This window comes from Grus americana, chromosome 5 (assembly GCF_028858705.1).
Source record: "Grus americana isolate bGruAme1 chromosome 5, bGruAme1.mat, whole genome shotgun sequence".
Taxonomy (NCBI): domain Eukaryota; kingdom Metazoa; phylum Chordata; class Aves; order Gruiformes; family Gruidae; genus Grus; species Grus americana.
Window position 1 is genome coordinate 34,000,222 of NC_072856.1, and position 7,897 is coordinate 34,008,118.

The 7,897-nt window shown below is 47.3% G+C and overlaps 1 protein-coding gene across 1 annotated transcript in view; it reads right to left on the bottom strand.

Moving 5' to 3' along the window:
* The window catches only part of TMEM229B (transmembrane protein 229B), a 34,678-nt gene extending 26,997 nt beyond the window's left edge, over positions 1-7,681 (bottom strand). Inside the window, exon 1 of the mRNA XM_054826034.1 lies at positions 7,563-7,681. The gene's annotated coding sequence lies outside the window, so the exon portion shown is untranslated. The remainder of the gene's footprint in view (positions 1-7,562) is intronic.
* Positions 7,682-7,897: the final 216 nt, after the last annotated feature.

Consider the following 7,897-nt stretch of genomic DNA (forward strand, 5'->3'; position numbering starts at 1 on the left):
CTGCTTATGTTCCTTCCACTCTGTTCCTGCTAAGGCAATGACAATGAACGAGCTGGCTTTACATTCAGGTTTTCATGCATTACCATGGCTCTCAACATTTTTGGGTCAATTGGCCACTGTGAGTGCTTAAGATTTCTCACGGCTAGCCACACATCCATGCCATCTACCTTTTAACATGAATGTCTCACCAATTTTCTTATTTTTCATGTTCCCAAGGATGAGCTAGAGACTACTTTCTGTAAGCTGGTGAACCATCAAAGACCCACAGACCCGTGTGGTTATCTTCTTACATACACTTACATATACTTCATTATTCTCATCTAACATTTTTTTTTTCTGTTGATTTGAGGTTCTGTGAATACATTTCTCTACAACTGGGGTCAAATCTGACCTCGCAATGTGGCATGTTAAGCAGAAGGTGAGTTAATAAGGAGCAACTCTTACAAAACTCCACCTACACTTGCTTTATGAAGACGTACAGAACACATTACATCATGAAAGCAAACTCACTGGCTTTTTGGTAATTGAAGGCAGGGTACTGTTGCCTAGCAACTTACTGATTACCATTTTTTCAAGTATCACATGCACACTTAGATACGTTACATAATAATGTCTCACTTTTATGCTGCCGAACCCAACGGAAAAAAAAGGGGGGGGGGAAGCTACCAAAATTAATGCCATTAGTCTCCTTTCTGGCAAAGCAGAAAGTACAAGACAGTAGCTGAAGAACAGGTTGAAACATTATTATTCCTGAATTTTATTCCTGACTTTTTCTAGCTTGCTGAATGTGCTTATACAAGCATTTTATTTTATCTACTTGTCTGCAAAACGACACTAATAATACCAGCCTCGCAGAGACATACTGAAAATTCATTAAGAATAGAGATTCTCAGATGAAAGATGCAGTGGAAGTGCTGGTGTTAGCACTTAGAGCTTTTTAGTACTCCAAATGCTGCTAAGCTCTGGTCCAAAGCGTAGCAAATTTTAATCATTGTCATGACATTGTCCAGTCCTTGTTTCTCAAACAAGGATCTCAAATCACGAAAACTACATTTCTCCCATCAGAACCCAACACTTTCCTGTCTTCTATGTCAGATATATATGTAGGAAAAAAAAAAGAAAACAAACCCCCAACCCCCATGCACCCATACACAAGGTAGCATATCCCAAATTGAAATTGGAGCACTATGCATTATCACAGCTCTTGGAGCTCATACCATGAAAATCAGAGGTGAATCAGAACACGTGCATACATGACATTTTTAGAAATCAACATGCTCTACTTATTGATCTGATCTTTGAAAAACTAATTACACTCTAGCTAATCTATGAAAGAATTAAGCATTTAGTTGCCTTTATGGTGAGCAGTAATACCTCATAATACAAGCACCAAACTGAGGCGTTGTTTTCAAAAGGATATAATTATCTAACAGGAGGACTTGCATTCTAGAAGTTGACTTTTCGCACATTTGCAAGTTATATGCCAATATTAATATAATATAATTCCTACTTTATATATGCACTTGAGTCTTCCATTGCACAGAATGGGAGTGGCTCAGCAGCCCGGGGTGGTCCCGATACCACACTAGCCTCTGTCAGCTGAAGTGACTGAAGGTGATGTTTTGAAACTCAGTATCTCATCTCCATGGTAAAGTATTAACCATCAAAGGAAAACCAAAAGCAACAACAGCCAAGCTCTGTACTGCTAAGGAATCATGACATTACCTTCACAGCGGCTCCTCTCTTCCTGGTAGACATTAGAGCATTTTTATAAACTGTGCCCTACATCCTGCAGCTCTTGTGCAAGTCCACTTCCAATTAAAAGCTTAATTGTGAGATCTGCCTTGGAAAGAACTGCTGGATCAAAATAAACCAAATCACATGGTATCTATCATGCCACTAGGGGAAACTATATACACATCTTGAAAACACCAGAAATCACAAAAAGAAATAACTCTTCCTCTAGAACTTACTGGAAGCATCCTTACCATAATCTCTGCTGACACAAAATACAAAGAAAATGTGTGGGCCAAAGAGTGCCCTGTGGATTAAGCAAGCCCAGCTTTGCTAGGTTGGAAACAGCCACATATACCACTATCACCAGGCACTGTCTGCCATAAGCAGCAAGAAACCATTCTACCTAGAGCTCCATATAGACCCAGTCCCAGCCAAGATTTCTCAGTGCAGATGAGGCTGGTGGAGCTGAATGAGTTTAGCTGCCTTCAGGGTGAAAAAAACACAAAACAAAACAGACTCCCCATCCCCAGAAGGCACCTCGCAGTACACACAGCACTATGCCACAGCTACCCTTGCTAAAGGGAGAGCTTCCTCCTTCAGAAATACTTCATCGTCTCCTTCACGCTGCCGGCAAAGTCAAGGAGAATGGGACAGAAAGGTGCTTCGCAGAAGTCCTTCATATAGGCTGCCTTCAATATATGGCACACCTGAGAGCAAAGATCCAGCAAGGAAGGAGTCAAACAGCAGCTTCACCACTCAATGCTATCAACACTTATCTAACGACTACTAATGCTTGGATCTTATGCAATGAAAGCAAGACAGTGTGCATTTGTGGTAGGGAAGATTCCCTCCAGTTGTCTAATCCAGCTTTGACAGAAGCCTGTGAGGGCAGGGGAGTTTTGAAATAAGGTTGTGGTGAACTCTTGTGCACTGACACTACTAAAAATCCAGAACAAAAGAAAGGGTAACATAAAATGCTTCTGTCTTTTATACAATGGTTAGACACCTGTGAACTAGTAACTGATAGGTATCCTCATTCAGATATGCCTACAAACAAATCCCTAAAGCAGTCTAGCTTTTATTTAGCCTCTACGGACATGTTAAAGAGCAGCACGCACCTGCAAATACATGTCTTTTACACTTGTTTTAGCTGGACCATGAGGTGCATAGGTTCTGGCTCACACTAGACATTATTGGGTGTATCATTTACAACCAGGAATGTAGCGCTCTGACTAACCAGAAAGAGCACGTTGTTCCCAATTGGCACAGATGTGGGTAGTCTGTTCCCACAGAGCCAAAGCTTTTGCCCAGTCTGGCTTTCTTTCAGGACTCTTTCTGGTTGCCTGCACAACCACCTTACCCAGGAGCTCAGAAACCATCTGGATACTCCTGCCTCACATACCGTCACAGAAATGTGAAAAGCAGACCAGTTTATTTCTGACGTACAATGCAAACCAGCCCTCCGCTCCCCCACCCAGTCTGTACTGAGCCTACAGAGCTAAGAGCAAGCAAGCAGTAAAGTCACCAGAGAATACTAAAATGCATACAGGAAGCAGATCTGAGAAGTAAAAGGGGATCATTTACAAGACCATACCAAACAAGCCACAAGCAGATAATGCCTTTTATGTTGGAAAACATTAGCTACCTAGATGATCCATCTTCTTTCAGAAGAGGGAAGAAAAATGCCGTACTTAAGCTTTCACAACTGGCAGATTTCATTTTGAAAGCAAACTCCCAACTGTATTGTTCAACTTTACGTCTTTCACTCCAGATCCAACCCAGGAACACCTTTGTTGGACACTGCTTCATTTGCAGCTATACAGGAACACACAGGACAGAAGGGACCACATATAAATTTGCTCAGGTGCCATTTCCCATGGCAGGACGTGGCTTTGGCATCCTAAAGCTGACCAAGGTATTGCAGCTGCCTGTGGAGGTGGGCAGTGCTTCCCACAAAAGGAAGGTGAGGAGTGGGAGGCTTTTCCTGCCTCCTGCTGGCAAACAATTTCTTTAAGTAATTGACCCATTTTCTACAGAATAATTAGCCGTAGGGAATGAACCACTGCTGCCCTTTAATTAGTCATGTTGTTACCTCTCTTGTCTTACCATGTAACAGCAGGCTGCCTGAAACTGAAAAAAGAAACAAACACAAAAGAAACAACACAACTTAATTTCATTTTCTTAAACATGGCATTTATTAAAGGCAATCCAGAAACAAAGAATCCTAAGGTACAGTTGGCAACAATAATATTTCCCATTACTTCCATGATTTCATCATCAGAACAAGCAGGTCTCCCTCATGCCACTACCCTTTAAGCCTCCTCAACGTATTAGGCTTCTCTTTTTTTAGCAGCTTTTTCAGGATACTTTCCCTTCATCTTCCATGAGGAAAAAAAACTTCTTTCCACTGTCAGAATGTTTCAGAACAGAAAGGACTCTGCCTAAAATCTAGTCAAACCTCCTGCATATCACAGTTTATTAAAATCTCATGCAGTTTCTTGCAACAGAGCTCAGTAACTTGGGTAAGGACAGAAGTCCTATAGTCTAAGGACATTAGAGTTGCATACGATGAACAAAGAGCCCAAGAAATCACGCCACAGCCAGCGTGGCAACACCAAAACCGGCAAAGGACTGTTCACACAGATGACCATTAGTGACTGATCCCACGCTGCAGAGGAAAGAGAAAACCTACAAAGTCTGGCCCTAGACTCTGTGGTAAGTACGATTCTGAGGATACAAACAAGACTTGCCATCAAAGCACGTGATGACAACAAAGAGATGGGGTTTTTCCCCTGGGAAGAGTGCAGTCTCCTCTCCCCCACTGCCCCCAGACCTCCTCCTTCCTGGCATGGTCAGTCCCTGATTGTGGCTCATTTCTAATGTTTCAGAGGAAAGCAAAACCTAAATTCATCTGGCTAATTACGCCATGAGAGGAAATACCCTTCCTGGACACAATGCAGTGACTGCCGGCAGCCCTGAAGCACTCAAGCTACGTACATTCATTGTCCTAACCAAATAGACAGGTATTACAAGCACATTTTAGGACACTACAAAACAACCCCTCTTCTACAGAGCTCTTGATGTGTGGCAATAAGTAGATCCACAAATTACAAAGCCAAAGAGATTCCTACATCTTCACTCCCTAGGACTTCTCCAAGATGCTGAATTAGAGTATAGATTGTAAAAAGATATCTCAATTTAAAGACTCCAAACACTATCGAGTCCACCACCTTACCCAAAAACCTCTTCCGGTTTCACACTCAAAGTCAGGAACCTGCATCTCCCTTCAAGGGTAAATTTGCCTTTGACTGCTTGGCTCCACATCACGTTATGACATTGTCAGCAAAACCGCAGAGTCTCCACTATCAGGTACCATTTCCATATGTATGCAGAGATCCACATTACTCTCAACCCACCTGTCAATAAGCTACCCACAACTCTTGTTTTAGCCCTCCCTTGACCGCTTCTGTAAACTGCCATGGGATCTTGCCACCAGAACACCAAGGTCTGAACTCTCCCGATGAAGCAGCTCGTTTTCTCCCTTCACTGTCACCCTGCAGCGGAGTGGGAACAGCAATACTGACCAAGGCTACGGACGTGTTGCCAGAGCCTCAGCAAGGAGGTGTTACACAGTCACAAGCAGTACTACCTCACCACTTGCTTGCCCCTCCATTTCCCTTCCACTGGACTATACTACTTCCTTTTTCAATATGCCTGTGATCAGAGGATGTCAAAATGTTTCACAGACATCGAATAAGCTGCTGGTAACACTTCTGCTGACCTTTGCTAAGGAAGCTGCTATAGCTACTAGTTAAACCAAAGGATGTGGAGTTAAGTCTTGTGTTTCAATATCACATCTACAAGTGAAAAGCCACCTTTCTGTACCTCAGTTGCCCCTTCTACAAACAGGGAGACACCCATGCTCTTCAGTGGAGCCTCAGAACTATGAAATTTGCAGACATATGCACAAAGCTCCTCAGGGAGAAAATACCAACTTTCAAATTAAGTGAACAAGCTTAATTTATCCACAGTAGCAAGCTGTTGTCACCACACACAGAATAACTGACATCCCTGCATGGAGGAGGTCATACCTTCTCACTGGGATTAGGCGCTGGGATTCAGGAAGGACCTTCAGGATGTGCCGTGGGCATCAGACCGTCTTACAGACTTCCTACCGCGCTTTCCTCAGTGCTGGCCGAGAGCGGCTACAGGCATTAACGACTCCATGTCAATAAGCCTTCCTTTTCTGCTTCCTAATAATTTTACAGTAATTGTTCTTTTCAGGACTTCCTATTTACCACCAAACAGTAGCTATCCCCATCTCTAACTGATGCCGTACATGTATTAATGCATTTGCGTTCCTGGAACCCACAGAACAGAGCTCTTTGGGCAACCTGTTCTTGCAAATCCCCAATGCACACAGCTCTAGCAGTCACGGACTTGTTACCACCTTGCCTGTGAAATAATTCAGCTCCTGCAGGGACTGCTTCTTCCTCAGAATTAAGAGGAGAACAGGACAAACTTGTCAAATAAATGATGTTAGAGAACAACACAAAATACTTCATCTGACAAGAGTTCTACTGCTTCTGCTATGTAATTAGGACCCTTATCAAGTCTGTACTTCCCTGGTAGCTTTGGACCAGCAATGCCAAAAGCTCTCGAGGAAATCCCAGTGTAAGACTCCAACTCAGGATGAGAGGGACGGGCAAGGCTCCCAGCATCCCTGCTCCTAAGCATCCTAGAGACAATTTTCAAAACCCTAGTGCAAAGGATGGGGGACAGAAGGAATCAGATTTTCCATTTTGCCAAAATTATTACAAATATTTTTCCACACCAAAAATGGAAAGAGAGCAAACATCTTGAGACTAATTTAAATTAAAAGTTTAATAAAAAAAAAGAAAAAGAAAAATTCGCATTTTCAGCTGATTGTAATACCTGGGTCCCTGACCTCTGAGAGTTACACACGTAATTCACAAGGTTGCAGAAAAGTCACTGAAAGGATCATTGCCAGCCCCCACCTCCCAATTCCGCTCTGCAAAAGCTGGGCTGCTTCAGATCTATTTCTCCTTTCCTGGAATAAAGTTTCACTGAAATAAATACCAAAAGATGTTTCAAACCACTTAATTTTTGCCAAAAAAGGGGCACTTTTCAGTGAAAAGCAGCTCCAATTTCAGCAACTCTTCCACCCTGCTCCCCCAGAGCCCCGAGCACCTCCCAGCTGGGCCGGGGGCTCCCGAACAAAACCCCCGCGCCCCCGCCTCGGCGCTCGCCCCGAGGGGCGGCGGGGCCCAGCCGGCGGGGGGGGTGCGGCACGGGCAGCGCCCCGGGGGACGCCGCTCCCTCAGGCCGGGCCGCGCGGCCCCTCTCCCCGGGAGGGGGCGACACCCCGCGCCCAGACCCCGGGCCCCGGGCTCCGCCGCGCCTCCCCGGGGCCCCCCGGCGGGCGAGGAGGTTCGCGCTCTGCCGCCCGGGCTCTGCCGCCCGGGCACCGCCGCCCGCCTTTGTCTCGCTCAGGCCGGCGTCCGCCCGGCTTCCCCGCGCGACGCCCGCCTGGCGGGAAGCGCGGCCGCATCCCGGCGGAGGCGACCCGGCCCTCCTTGCCGCCAGAAAGCGAAACCAACGGCGCCGGGCGCCAGCCCCCGCCTTCCGCCCCGGGCAGCGCATCCCCCGCCGCCGCCGCTCGGCTGCGGAGAGGCCGCCGCGGGCGCCGCGCATCTACCGGCGGGACGGGCGTGGAGGCGGCGACGGGCCGCGGGCAGGTGCCGATGCCGCGGCTTGGCCTCCCCCCCCCGCCCTCCTGGCCGCTCCGCGGCTCATCGCCTCACCGGGGTCCATGGGTGCCCTGCGGCCGGCGGCGGCGGGAGGTGAAGTGTGCCAGTGACACTCGCCCGTAGTATGGATGCGGTTGCAATCTGCACATGCTCGCTTCCGACAGCCGGCCTGCTCCGCCACCTTCCCTTAACTCTTTCCCTACTGCCCCGCACTGCCTCCTCAACGACGGGGCGGCAGCGGCCCGGCCCCCGCCAGCCTCCCCCTGGGGCGCCGGCCCCGCGCCCTGCCGCGGAGGTGCAGCCGGTCTGCTGGATCCGCAGCCGGGGAGGGGGGGGAGGCCCGGCCCCCCCGCCGAGGCCTGCCGGGACCGGCGTGGGGGAGAGACCCT